Raw genomic sequence first — 15,237 nt, 5'->3', positions numbered from 1 at the left:
CACAGCAGGCCAGGCAGCATCCGAGGAGCAGGAGAATCGATGTTTCGGGCATAAGCCTTTCTTCAGGAACCACAATGGTTTAGTGTCCAAATTTTTGAATGGTCAATCCAGACTTTGAGAATAATAGATTCCTGACATGATGTCTACGATTTAAACCCAAGAACATTTGTTTCGAGATCCATTCATACAACAGATACAAATTAACAGTGAAGGGATAAATCAAAAAAGAGAAATAACCAAACTGGCCAGATTACTGAAGCAGTTAATGGATGATGCATTGCTCTACAGACATTGATATTGATTTCTTAGCAACTGGTGATGAAATGTGCCTTTCAGTGTGAATTGTTCCATGCTATTTCTCTTGAAGAGGGGTGTTGTAAAGCTGGTACTGGGATGGCTGCTCCATGGAAAGCAGGAGAAATAGCTTTGGGGTTTAAAAGCAAAATTCGATGAAAGAAACATGGATGGATGGAGCCAGGCTTTTAGCTTTTGCTTTCAGTTGTTGATGTTGTGCTTTTGGAGTTGAAGCTGCTAGATACAGCTCTCCCTCTGCTGCTGCAGAAAAACTCATGATCTCTCTCTGCTGCTGGACTCAACCGTTTCTGTCAGTATTTCATTCCACTGGATTAGAGTGTGATGACCTCATGTGAAAATAGAACTGTTTACTGAATTTGCTTTTGCCAAGATAATGTTTATGGGCTACTTCTACGAGTGAAACAGCTGATGAGAAGTAGTTACATAATATATTATTTTATGAAATATTTCAACAGAATTAAAAAGTTATGCCATCTTTTTGTTTTTATTTTCAATGTGGTGTAAGCATGAAATGTATTTTGCTGAAGCCTAGTAATTTGATCAATTGAATCACCTGTCTACCTGAGACCCCACTTTCAAGGAGCTATGAACCTGTACCACCTAGACAACTCTAAGTCCCCTTTTCTCATAACTGCTTATTACCTGCCTCCAACTTCATCACAATATACTATTCCAATAAGGCACTAATTAAAATTACATCAACTTAATTTCAAAACCACACAGTCTCTGTCTTCTTCTGTGTCTTCCCTCTTTCAGCTCATGATCTCCCTGGGTCATCTTCTTTCTTTTTGCTGTGAGTATGTTTCGCATGAAAAGGTACCTTTGAAAGAGAGTGTTTTTCTAATTTCTTTGAGAGCAAGATGTTCAATGGGTAATTAGCTTGCCATGAGTTGCTCTCCCTACAGCACTTGCTCTTTGACCAATTTTCAAAATGTCCGCATTTTTTTTACCACCAACATCGGATCATCTCATTGGTTTGATGTTGGCAAAACAATAAATTTAAAGTCAATTGGGTTTCAGTATCCTTGGGTATAATTTAAGCTGATTGGTTAAGTTTGAATTGTTGTCAAAACAGCAACCAAAACCTAGGTATCCATTTCACAGCCAAATGTTACATATTTTCAATTTTCCAGTACACTCAGATTGACATCTAGTCATATATACACAGGTGTTTGTAATCTCTCAGTTCAGAACAGCATTCTCTCTCTTAAAGGTATAGTACACACCTTCGACTTCATTTCAGATCTATAATTTAAGCTGATTGGTTAAATTTGAATTGTCGTCAAAACAGCAACCAAACCCTAGGTATCCATTTCACAGCCAAATGTTACATATTTTCAATTTTCCAGTACACTCTGAGATTGACATCTAGTCATATACACAGGTGTTTGTAATCTCTCAGTTCAGAACAGCATTCTCTCTCTTAAAGGTATAGTACACACCTTCGACTTCATTTCAGATCTCACACCTCTTGTGGCTATGCACACAGAAGACCTTGTTGATTTTTAAAGAGACCCCATTCTCTCCCTAGATATTTCTTTGAACTTCATGGATCCCTTTGGATTTTCTTGTAGCTTATCTCATGTCCTCTTTTAGCCCTCCTGACTTCTCTCTTAAGTGTACTCTGATGCCCGCTGTACTCCATAAGGAATTCACTTGACTCCAGTTACCTGTACGTGTCATCTGCCTCCTTTTTCAAGACCAGAGCCTCAATATCTTGAGTTATCCAGGGGTCCCTACTCCTGGATTGTGGGAGGAAACCGGAATACTCGGAGGAAACCCATGCAGACATGGGGAGAATGTGCAAACTCCACACAGACAGTCACTCGAGGTGGGAATCGAACCTGGGTCCCTGGCACTGTGAGGCATGAGTGCTAACCACTGAGCCACCATGCTGCCCCAATTTAGAGCTTTAATTTGTGGATCAGACCTATCCTTTTCCATAGCAATTTAAATGGAATGATGGTCACAGGTCCCAAGGTGCTCCCTCACTGACACTTCTGTTACATGCCATGTGTTATATCCCAACGGGAGGTCAGGTTTTACCCCTTCTCTAGAAGGGCCATCTACATATTGCATGAGAAATTCTTCCTGAACACACTTAACACATTTCTCTCCATCCAAGCCCTTAACACTGTGGCAATCCCAGTTGATGTTATAAAAGTTAAAAATCACCCCCTATTATAACACTATTATTCTTGTTGTTATCTGTGATCTCCTTACATTTCTTTCCTCAATCTCTCACTGACTATTGGGGAGGCCCACAGTACAATTCTGTCAAAGTGATTCCACCACCTCCCCCATCCCCCACTTTTTATTTCTCACTTCTACCCAAGTTCACTCAGTGGGCACACTCTCAGCATGTTCTCTCAGTACGACCATGATATCCTGAATGAAAAACTCAACTCCCCCACTCTCTTGCCTCCCTTTCTGTCCTTTCTGTAGCATCTGTGCCTCAGAACATTGAGTTGCCAGTCCTATCCCACCCTCAGCCATGTTTCTATAAGTATTGGAAAAGCACAGCAGGTCAGGCAGTGTGCGAGAAACAGGTTGCAGAATGTTTCAGAGAATATCTCTGGGACACACGCACCAATAAACCCCACTGCCCTGTAGCCGAACACTTCAAATCCTTCTCCCACTCCATCAAGGGGGAGTTAAAGTTGTCGGCCACAGGGTGATGGGGTTGACTGGTGCATGTGTCCCAGAGATGTTCTCTGAAAAGTTCTGCAAGTTGGCATCCTGTCTCCCCAGTGTAGACGAGACCACATCCAGAGCAATGGATACAGTTAGTTACATACCGAAGTAAACACAGAAAGCTAGTACAAAGCATATAGATTAAATGTAGGTGTCATATGGATGACAGTTTGTTCAAGACTAAATTTGAAATAAAGGGGCAAGTTGTATTTCGCAGTTATCAGCTTTTGACCTCAATTTTTTCTTCAAAATGTCCCAGAACGCAGTCCTTGTCACTATATTTAAAATTTTCACCATACACTTCCACAGTGCGCACTTCCACATTCTGTGAGATACTGTCCTCTCGATGTGGTCTCCTCTACGCTGGGGAGACAGGATGAACACTTTCACTCCCCCTCTCATTCCACCATGGCATGCAATTCCTGGACCACCTCCACCACCAAATTCTAGCCACTCAACACCCAAGGAAAACACCTCATTTTCTGCCTTGGGACCCTCCAACCACAAGGGATCAATGTCGATTTCGCCAGTTTCCTGATCTCCCCTCCACCCACGTTATCCCACATCCAATCCTTCAACTTGGCACCACCCTCTTGAACTGTCCTACCTGTCCATCTTCCTTCCTACCTATCCACTCCACCCATTGACTCTCCTGCTCCTCAGATGGTGCTTGACCTGCTGTGCTTTTCCAGCACCATACGTCTTCACTTTGATCTTCAGCATCTGCTTTCTCAATGTTTCTGTAATAGCTACAATATCCCAGTCCTATGTACCCATCCATTTCCCGAGTTCATTCGCCTTACCTATTAGGCCTGTTGCGTGGAAATAACTGCAGTTTAACCCAGGCTTCCCTTCCGCCCGGTCTAGTCCTAGGAGAACCAACACTGCCTTTACTGCTTATCTTGTTCTCATTAACCAGTGGACTGTCCTCGACCTCTTTTGTCTTTCGCCCGCTTCGGATCCCACCACCCGTCAGATAGGTTTTAACCCTCCTGGAGGTTGTTCTAGCAAATCTCTCCCTCCATTTCAAGTGCAAACCGCCCCTCTTGTAAGGTCACCTCTGCCCCAGAAGAGATCCATATCCCAATGATCCAAGAATCTGAATCCCTGACCCCTGCACCAGCTCTCAAACCACACATTCCATTCAACTGCTAAACCTTCTTATTCCTAGCCTTGTGAACACGTGGCATGGAAGTAGTCGGGTAATTACTATCCTTAAGGTCCAACCTTCTGCCTAACTCCCTAGCCTCACTCTGCAGGACCTCATCCCCTTTTCCTACCTATGTCGTTGGTACCAATGTGTACAATGACCTATGGGTGCTCACACTTCCCCTTAAGAATTTCGTATACCCATTCAGAGAATCCTTGACCTTGGAACCAGGGAGGCAACACACCACGCTGGAGTCTCAAACACAGTCACAGAAACACCTGTGAGTCACCTACCACTATTGCTGACTTGGACTTTGTCTGATCCTGGTTGACCAGTAATGGTAGCACAGGCCTGGCTGCTGCTGTGACACTGTCCTGAGGGTGTACTTTGTGTCATACATTAGTGCCCCCTTACCCACAGAGTCATAGAGTTATAAAGATGTACAGCATGGAAACAGACCCTTCGGTCCAACCCGTCCATGCTGACCAAATATCCCAACCCAATCTGGTCCCACCTGTCAGCACCTGGCCCATGCCCCTCCAAACCCTTCCTATTCATATACCCATCCAGATGCCTTTTAAATATTGCAATTGTACCAGCCTCCACCACTTCCTCTGGCAGCTATTCCATACACGTACCACCCTCTGTGTGAGAAGTTGCCCCTGAGGTTTCTTTTATATCTTTCCCCTCTCACCCTAAACCTATGCTCTCTAGTTCTGGACTCACCACCTCAGGGAAAAGACTTTGTCTATTTAGCCTATCCACGCCCATCATAATACCTCTATAAGGTCACCCCTCAGCCTCCAATGCTCCAGGGAAATCAGCCCTAGCTTATTCAACCTCTCCCTATAGCTCAAATCCTCCAATCCTGGCAACATCCTTGTTTTTTGAACCCTTTCAAGTTTCACAACATCCTTCCGATAGGAAGAAGGAGACCAGAACTGCACGCAATATTCCAACAGTGGCCTAACCAATATCCTGTACAGCTGTAAAATGATTTGCCAACTCTTGTACTCAATACTCTGACCAATAAAGGAAAGCATACCAAACGCCTTCTTCACGCTCCTATCTGTGACTCTACTTTCAAGATCTCCAAGATCACTTTGTTCAGCAACACTCCCGAGGATCTTACCATTAAGGACTGACCAATAAGTCCTGCTAAGATTTGCTTTCCCAAAATGCGGCACCTTGCATTTATCTAAATAAAACTTCATCTGCCACTCCTCAGCCCATTGGCCCATCTGATCAAGATCCCATAGTAATCCAAGGTAACCTTCTTTGCTGTCCACGACACCTCCAATTTTGGTGTCATCTGCAAATTTACTAACTATACCTCTTACATAAATAATTTGGATGTGAGTATAAATGATGAAGAGCAGTGGACGCAGCACCGATCCTTGTGGCACTCCACTGGTCACAGGCCTCCAGTCTGAAAAATAACCTTCCACCACCACCTTCAGTCTTCTGCCTTTGAGCCAGTTCTGTATCCAAATGGCTAGTTCTCCTTGTATGGTATGAGATCTAACCTTACTAACCAGTCTCCTATGGGGAGCCTTATAGAATGCCTTACTGAAGTCCATATAAATCACATCTACCACTCTGCCCTCATCAATCCTCTTTGTTACTTCTTCAAAAAACTCAATCAAGTTTGTGAGACATGATTTCCCACGCACAAAGCCATGCTGACTATCCCTAATCACTCCTTGCCTTTCCAAATACATGTACATACTGTCCCTCAGGATTCCCTCCAACAACTTGCCCACCACCAAGGTCAGGCTCACTGGTCTATAGTTCCCTGGCTTGTCTCTACCACCTTTCTTAAACAGTGGCACCACGTTTGCCAACCTCCAATCTTCGTGTACCTCACCTGTGACTATTGATGATCCAATATCTCAGTAAGAGTCCCAGCAATCACTTCCCTAGCTTCCCACAGAGTTCTAGGATACATCTGATGTGGTCCTGGGGATTTATCCACTTTTATGCATTTCAAGAAATCCAGCACTTCCTCCTCTGTATAATGGACATTTTTCAAGATGTCACCATCTATTTCCCCACATTCTATATCTTCCATATCCTTTGCCACAGTAAATACTGATGCAAAATGCTAGTTTAGTATCTGCTACATCTCCTGCTGCTCCACACAAAGGCTGCCTTGCTGATCTTTGAGGGGCCCTATTCTCTCCCTAGTTACACTTTTGTCCTTAATATATTTATAAAAACTCTTTGGATTCTCAATTTTATTTGCCAAAGCTATCTCATGTCCCCTTTTTGTCCTCCTGATTTCCCTCTTAGGTATACTCCTACTGTCTTTATACTCTTCTGACGATTCACATAATCTATACCTGACATATGCTTCCTTCTTTTTCTTACCACATCCTCAATTTCTTTAGTGATCCAGCATTCCCTATACCTACCAGCCTTCCCTTTCACCCTGACAGGAATATACTTTCTCTGGATTCTCGTTATCTCATTTCTGAAGGCTTCCCATTTTCCAGCCGTCCCTTTACCTGCAAACATCTGCCCCCAATCAGCTTTTGAATGTTCTTGCCTAATACTGTCACAATTGGCCTTTCTCCAATTTAGAACTTCAACTTTTAGATCGGGTCTATCCTGTTTCCATCACTATTTTAAAACTCATCAAATTATGGTCACTGGCCCCAAAGTGCTCCCCCACTGACACCTCAGTCACGTGCCCTGCCTTACTTCCCAAGAGTAGGTCAAGTTTTGCACCTTCGCTAGTAGGTACATCCAAAATCAGAATCAGAAAATTGTCTTGCACATGCTTAACAAATTCCTCTCCATCTCAACCCTTAACACTGTGTTAAGTCTATGTCCCAGTCTATGTTTGGAAAGTTAAAATCCCTGACCATAACCACCCTATTATTCTTACAAATAACTGAGATCTCCTTACAAATTTGTTCCCAGACCTACCGTGGATGCCCAAAACTGCAGACAGGGGCGAACCCATTCAATCTGATGGGAAATTTATCTCTCCGGCAGACCCCTGGTCCCGGTTCTGGAACATTCCATATTATATGCTCGGGCCGCGGTAAGCCGCAGATAACAATTCCGCGGATACAGCAGTCGCCCCATAATCGCTTTTTCACTGGCTAAGAGTTTCCAGGGTGTTGAAGAAGTTCCTTGGGGCTGGTTTATAGAATGAGAGTCAATAAAGTGTAGCGCTGGAAAAAGCACAGCAGGTCAGGCAGCATCTGCGGAGCAGGAAGGTCACTGTTTTGGGCAGGACCCTTCGTCAGGAATGTGAGTGAGGCAAAGCTTTTGGAATGGGCAGACAGCCCGAATTTGGGATTGCTTTTGTCAGTAAGGAAAGGGAAGGTAATTGCAGTGATGGCTCACCGTTTATAATTGCCAGAAATGTAACTGTCTTCAATTGAGGTAAAAACAATGACTGCAGATGCTGGAAACCAGATTCTGGATCAGTGGTGCTGGAAGAGCACAGCAATTCAGGCAGCATCCGAAAAGCTTCGAAATTGACGTTTCCCTGGGGTTGAAGTGTTCCGAGGCGGAAGATGAGGCGTTCTTCTTCCATGCGTCTGGTGGTGTCTTCAATTGAGTCAATGGACTGAAGAGTGGCAAATAGAGTTGAATTTGGATAATTGTGAGGTATTGGATTTTGGTAAAACAAACAAAGACAAGGCTTATACATTTAAAAGAAAGGCCTTGGGCAGTGTTGTGGAACACAGAGACCTTGGGGTTTGAGTACATATTTCTTTGAAGTTTGTGTCAAATATCGGCCAGGTGGTTAAGCTGTTAGCATGATGGCCTTCATTGCTCAGGCCTTTGAGTATAGGAGTTAAGACGTTGTGTTGAGGTCATACAAGATGTTGGTGTGGCCTCTTCTGGAACACTGTGTCCAGTCCTGGTCTTGCAGTTATGAGAAGAAGAAGATTATTAAGCTGGAGAGCGTTCAAAAGAAATTTATCAGGATGTTGCCATAAATGGAGGGTTTGGGTTACAAGAAAAGATTGGATAGGCTGGGACATTTTTCACAGCAGGGTAGGAGGTTGAGGGGGACCTAATAGTGGTTTATAAAATTAGGAGGGGCATAGGTAAGGTGAATGGCAGGTGTGTTTTTCCTCGGATGGGGGATCTCAAGACGAGGGGTATACCTTTAAGGTGAGAGGAGAATAATTTTTAAAATACATGAGGGGCAATTTTGTTTTACACTGAGTGGTTTGTGTGAAGAAAGAACTGGCAGGGGAAGTGGTGGATGCAGGTACAATTCCAATGTTAGAAACATGTTTAACTAAGTAAAAGAATAAGGAAGACTTGGTTTCCAACATCAATTTCAATCAGCGAGGGATAGAAACTGGGGAAAAAGAGAAATCCTCAGGTGGTAAATGTAAAGTAGATCTCATTGAAGACAATAGAGATAGTTTACCACAGGGTTAAAAAGGAAACCCACAAGGGGGAAAGAGAAGTCAAAAAGCTCAAGTATTTTCACCGCAATAAAGTAGGTCACATGAAGTCCCACAGTGTTGGTGGGTTAGAAAAAGCACTGGGAAGGCAGATGTGAGAAAACAGGAGAAGCCAATGAGTTTTGTTGAAGTGGTAAAGGAAAGCACAGTAGAAGCTAAAAAGCTGCAAAAGAAATGTATAGGAGGTGGTTTGAGAAGAAAGTGCCAGAACTCTTTAAAGAATGGACTTGCATGGGTGAGGTTTACTCATGTATGCCAGGAGGAATGGGTGAAGAAATCACAATTTTAAGAGATATGGGAGCAAGTCAATTGTTAATAGTGAGAGACAAGGAGATATGTAACTCAGGAGGAGCATTGCCAGAAAGGGTTGTAATATGTGGAATCCACAGTGAGAAGACCAGTAACCAAAAGGTGAGGTCAATGAGTTCAGTGAAAAATAGTGAAATGGTGGTCGGAGTAACAGAGAAATTCTAGGTTCCAAAAATTTAGCTTATGATTCAGCTGGATCACAGGAGGGAGTGATGGCCACTGTGGTTGGAAAGCTGGTGGAAAATCAGCCAGCTGGGGTGTTTACAGGAAGTATATCCTGGGATTCTTCCTGACTGTGAGATAACAAACTCACAAAGCCACAGACTGGGGTGAATGATTGAAGGCAAGGTTTAATGAGCCTTATCAAATGAAAAGGAAATTGCGTGAGCAGAATGATTAGACAAGAACACCAGATAGAAAGAAATTTTATGGAGTGTGTCTTGTGAATCCAAAAGAACTTTGATGTTGAAGGAAAGCAGAAGGAAAGTGTGTTCCTGGTTACAACACAGAGTGAAGACACAAGTTCAGATGGTTCTGAATTCTACTTTCCAAATTATCGGCAGATTGGCAGCACTGTCTTTGAGCTCACCTGCTTCTCTCTCATTTTCTTCCTCATTGGTCCCCCTTTCTTCTTACTTTTGCCTTTACTTTCTTTCCTTTTTCTTTAAGGTCTTGCTTTGGTGCAGCATCAGTGCCTGAGCACATTCCAGGACTGGGCAATCACTTCAGCACATTGCCACTCTGAAGGTGAGGTTTCTATGCAGCACTTCTTCACAAGAATCAACCTGCAATGAACCTCCAGGCCCGGCCTCACAAACAAAACAATGGCTTCTTTGGCCCTTTGTTTTAACACAAGCTGCAGCCCACAGTCCAAAGGCCATCTTCAGCTCACAGTCCACAGATCTAAGCCATAAATGATTAAAAACAATACAATCAAACAATGAAAGATCAGCGAGTGGTCCTTTCTCTGGGTGAGACCGAATGGAATTTGTTGGGGTGGGAAGGATGGTGGGCAGGACAGAATCAGATGGGGGGAGCTGTGTGTCTGATTCCCGGTGACAGGAAAACAGCCTGTCATTTCGAAAGAGTGGGAAAAGACCCACATTGGAAACCAGGCTGTAGGAAGCTCATTAGGATTGTTCATGGCCAATTGGAAACTGAGGAGAAAGTGAGGACTGCAGATGCTGGAGATCAGAGCTCAAAATGTGTTGCTGGAAAAGCGCAGCAGGTCAGGCAGCATCCAAGGAGCAGGAGAATCGACGTTTCGGGCATCCTGAAGAAGGGCTTATGCCCGAAACGTCGATTCTCCTGCTCCTTGGATGCTGCCTGACCTGCTGTGCTTTTCCAGCAACACATTTTCAGCAATTGGAAACGGACTAATGCAGAGCTCAACAGGATTTGATGGGATTTCAGGGATTTAACTGGCCTGAGAGGGAAGTAATGACCTTGTGGTATTATCGCTGGACTATTAATCCAGAGAGGCAATGTTCTGGGGAGCTGGGTTCAAATCCCATCATGGCAGATAGTGGTATTTACATTTAATAAAAATTAAACCTGGAATTCAGAGTCTAATGATAATCATGAAACTATTATCAATTCTTGGAAAAACTAATCTGATTCACTAATGTCCTTTAGGGAAGGAAATAGTATCCTTAACTGGTCTGGCCTACACATGACTCCAGACCCACAGCAATATGGTTGACTCCGAAGTGCCCTCTGGGCAATTAGGGATGGACACTAAATGCTGGCCTGACTGGCACGCCCTTATCCCATGATTGAAAAAAAAATCGTGAAGAGACAGAGCCACACAGTGAACCCAGTGGTATCACAGTGGGCCTGGGGAAATGAGGGTGGTCCCTTACTCAGACTCTGTTCAGGGCTCAGTCAGGGAGCTAGCTTCAGTGCTCCTTTCATTTCCCCCCTCACCAGTGACCCTCTCCATGTAACGCCCTTCCTGCCCCATGCATCTCTCTCTCCAGGGATTTCTCAGTAAAAGGCCCAGTGTAATCCCAGCAGCAACTCACACTCCCAATGGCATTGTGAATCCTGCAGGAGCTGCTGGCCTCAGGTGTGATTTCTGCTGGAACGGGGCCTTCATTCAGCTGGAGGGTGGATGCTGTCCAGGAAAGTGCCTGATTATTCAGAAATCACATTGGGGCTTCCTGTGGAAAGGTAGCACGGGCCCCCACTGGTTCTACAGTCCCTCGATTGACTGAAACCAAATTCCATCCAATTGTCCAATCCCAGGCTCAGTTGTGATTTTAACTGATAGCTCTCTGTGAATCTGTTTTTGGCCAGCAACAGAAACAACTTGTAGGTAAATCCTGAAATTTGATTGGGATTGAATCCTCTTCTGGTCCCTCGTGGATCTGAGCACCCAATAAGAAATCTTCCCATTGAGTTGAAGCCTCCTCATTATGGGATACCTGAGGTTCCTGGATTCCCTGTTTTTGAAACAATCTCTGCCCTCAGTGCCTTGGCTGGAGTGTCTTCATTTGGAGAAGTGCCACCAGAAGGAACAGGAGCAGGAATGAGCCATTTGGTCCCTCAAGTCTGCTCTCCTACCCAGGATCATGGCTGACCTGCCCAGGCCTCAACTCCTCCTTCATAGCAGCTCAGCATAGCCATCAACTCTTCCAGATTTCAAACATCCATCTCTTTAAATACTTGCATTGATCTAGCCTCCACAACTGAGGTAGAGAATTCCAGACATTCACTATCCTCCGGGAGAAGACATTCCTTCACATGTCAGTTTTAATGAGTGGTCTTTTATTCTGTGACAAAAAGTGAGGATGTAGATGCTGGAAATCAGAGTTAAAAAATGTGGCGCTGGAAAAGCACAGCAGGTCAGACAGCATCCAAGGAGCAAGAGAGTCGATGTTTCAGGCATAAGCCCATCATCAGGAATGGGATTCCTGATTCCTGTTGAAGGGCCACTGCCCAAACTGTTGATTTACCTGTTCCTCAGATGCTGCCTGACCTGCTGTGCTTTTCCAGCGCCACACTTTTCGACCTTGTTCAAAGCCTTACTCATATCCATGTAAACTCCATCAACTGCCTACACTCACCTACACACTTTCTCAGCTCCTGGGAAACTTCACCTCGGTTTGTGGGCCAGAAAAATCAGTTCCTCTGGAGCTCAGGCTCAAATCCAATCCAGTCGGTAAGGGGCAGGCAGGGACTGGCCTCCAGGGATCGAAGGGATCTGGAGATGAGAATGATCTAAGCATGGGGTCAGTTTAACTGTTACTCCGGGGTCAGACTGTGTATGTAAATTGTTTAACTTATCTTGAGTAACTATTTCACTGCAAACTCTCCGAAGCTTCTGCTTTTTATGGGGACTGTCTGAGGGTTTCAGGCATTAAGATTATTTTTATTTCAAACATATACTATATTCATAAAAATATCTTGATGTACATACACACAGTCACTACAGCAGTTTAGTTCTGTACAGTACTGTAAATCTGCACCCCCGGGGACAGTCGGTAGAGCACAGTGTCCCATGTCACGAAGCTGCTCGGGATGAACTTTGACACAAACCACTGCATCTTCCTCCTGACTTCCTTTACAAAGGCACACACCAGCAGAAGATGTGTGACAGTCTTTACCCCCATAGCTGAAGTTGCTCAGCAAAATGTGTCTTGATGGGAATCCCACACAGTCCTCATGCACAATCCAGTCTACATGGGAGCAGCAAATTACTGCAGATATTGGGATCTGTACTGCAAACAACAAATGCTGGTGATCACAGCAGATCAAACAGCGTCCATGGAGGTAAAACAAGTTAGCATTTGGAGTCTAGACACTGCCTGACCTACTGTAACCTCCAGCATTTGGGGAAGGGGAAGACCCACTGTGTATCCAACATAAAAACAGCCCCGTTATATTACTGCTTATTGTCTGCTACAAGTAGCAGTACTCACCAATCCACTGTTCAGTAATCATCCTGTTCTGTCTGTGTCAGTATGAAACTGCATCTGAGCTAGTTCCTGTAAATGCTACAGTTTTTATCTCACAAATCCACCAATAGCAGCATTAGTATCTGTTTTACCACTGATTGGATCTCATCCAACAAGCAGCCACACACTGTAATGAACTAACTGTCCAGAGGGTGTCAGTGTTTCCCACAGTCTGAGTGAGAGACTCGGCATTAAACTGGGCAGAGACAGCAACCGCTGCAGACAGAGGGAGAGGATCACTGTCCCACTGAACAATGTGGATTCTGTGAACCTTCTGTTTGGAATTCTCATATTCCTACTTTTCAGATTCTCTTTTCATCAGGAGTGTGTTAGAAACAATTTCTCAAGTGTTTTCTCACCGAAAGCTGAGATCAGTTGACTCGAAATGTTGCATTACTGCCTCAGAATCTTGCATTTGTACATTATCTGGAAAGTATTAAACTTTTGCATGAACCTCTCAAAGAGTGAAGAATGGACATGAAGCCAAAAGAGACAAATTCAATGGCTTTGCCTCAGTGGGTGGGTTTGAAGGAGGATTTCAGTGAGAGATGGCATTTCCCTCCCTGATGTGGGGAGTTACCTGATGAAGAAAGGCTGGATAAGACTAGATTAGATTAGATTACATACAGTATGGAAACAGGCCCTTCGGCCCAACAAGTCCACACCGCCCCGCCGAAGCGCAACCCACCCATACCCCTACATTTACCCCTTACCTAACACTACGGGCAATTTTGCATGGCCAATTCACCTGACCTGCACATCTTTGGACTGTGGGAGGAAACCAGAGCACCTGGAGGAAACCCACACAGACACGGGGAGAACGTGCAAACTCCACACAGTCAGTCGCCTGAGGCGGGAATTGAACCCGGGTCTCTGGCGCTGTGAGGCAGCAGTGCTAACCACTGTGCCACCGTGCCGCCCACTAAGTTTGGGTTCTTTTCTTTAGAGAAGGAAAGGGTTAGTGGGGACCTGATCGAGGTGTATAAGATGAAGAGAGATCATGAGGGGGGGATTGGAAGCAGCTGTTCCCATTAATTGAAGTGCCCAAAAAGAGAGGGTTTAGCTTTAAAGTGAAAAGCAGGAGGTTTAGAGGGGAATTGTGAAAAACCTTTCTCACCTAGACAGTGGTGGGAACTTAGTATAAGACCATGAGGTATAGGATCAGTATTTGGCCATTTGGCCCATCAAGTCTGACCCACCATTTAATCATGGCTGATATTTTTGTCAGTCCCATTCTCTTCTGTCTCCCCATAGCTCTTACTCATCAGGAGCCTATCTATCTCTGCCTTACATCTATTCAGTGACTGAGGGGTGCGTTGTCACCCAGTGTGCAAATGGATATTTGGTGGTAACGGGAACTATCATGTACGTGACTGCAGCAAGCAGTGTACTTGTGGCTGAGAAGCAATGTCTATGATGGGGTTGCCCCTGTCATCTTCCATGTATAAGCTGCAGCGTGTTTTCACTCCAGCTGGAGCTGCCAGGATGGTACCCCACTGGGTGTCGGCTCCTTTGTCCAAGCTTCCTGGTGCCAGTTGGAATCTTAGGTCCCCAGCAGTCCCCAATGAAATAGCCAGTTCAGCCATAGTTATAGCAGAGTTTGGGGTTTGGGGTTCATTTGTGCATATTCCCTTTTTCATAAAATTCCTGCAGCATGAAAACAGGCCATTTGGCCCAACAAGTCTATGCCAACCCACTGAATGAACATCCTACCCAGACCCATCCCCTCATATTTCCCCATGGCTAACACACCTAACCTACAAATCCCAGAACGCTATGACAATTTAGCATGGCCAATCCACCCTAACTTGCATATCTTTGGACTGTGGGAAGAAACCACAGTCTACATGGGTTTCCTCCGGGTGCTCCAGTTTCCCCCACAGTCCAAATATGTGCAGGTCAGGTGAATTGACCATGATAAATTGACCAGAGTGTTAGGTGCATTTGTCAGGAGTAAATATAGGGTAGGGGAATGGATGGGTTACTGTTTGGAGGGTCAGTTGGGCAGAAAAGCCTGTTTCCAACGGTGGGTAATCTAATCTAAAAATCCAAAGCACCCAGAGGAAACCCATACAGACACGGGCAGAATGTGCAAACTCCACACAGACAGTCACCCAAGGATGGCATCAAACCTTGATCCCTAGTGCTGTGAGGCAGCAGGGCTAACCACTGAGCCACTATCTTCTGAGGCAGGGCACTTGTGTGGAGGAGGAGTATGTCTGGGACTGTTGGATATATTTCTGCTCCTTCCTTCATTTCTCCTAGTTGGAGGGGGGTGTCTATAAGAATTCAGTCTGCACTCACCCGAATTGATTTTCAGAATGACTGCTGTGCCCTTAACTCACTTTCCCGTACAGCGATTAATTTGCGG

At 44.7% G+C, this 15,237-nt stretch overlaps 1 protein-coding gene across 1 annotated transcript in view; it reads right to left on the bottom strand.

The window, feature by feature from the left end:
• The window catches only part of LOC122552576 (guanylate-binding protein 1-like), a 60,131-nt gene extending 47,252 nt beyond the window's left edge, over nt 1-12,879 (bottom strand). Inside the window, exons 1-2 of the mRNA XM_043695288.1 lie at nt 12,831-12,879; nt 9,497-9,810 (exon numbers count right to left, since the gene is read on the bottom strand). The gene's annotated coding sequence lies outside the window, so the exon portion shown is untranslated. The remainder of the gene's footprint in view (nt 1-9,496; nt 9,811-12,830) is intronic.
• Nucleotides 12,880-15,237: the final 2,358 nt, after the last annotated feature.

This window comes from Chiloscyllium plagiosum, chromosome 9 (genome assembly GCF_004010195.1).
Source record: "Chiloscyllium plagiosum isolate BGI_BamShark_2017 chromosome 9, ASM401019v2, whole genome shotgun sequence".
NCBI classification, from domain to species: domain Eukaryota; kingdom Metazoa; phylum Chordata; class Chondrichthyes; order Orectolobiformes; family Hemiscylliidae; genus Chiloscyllium; species Chiloscyllium plagiosum.
Note: the sequence above shows the minus strand (reverse complement) of the source record. Positions and strands in the feature narration are given on the sequence as shown.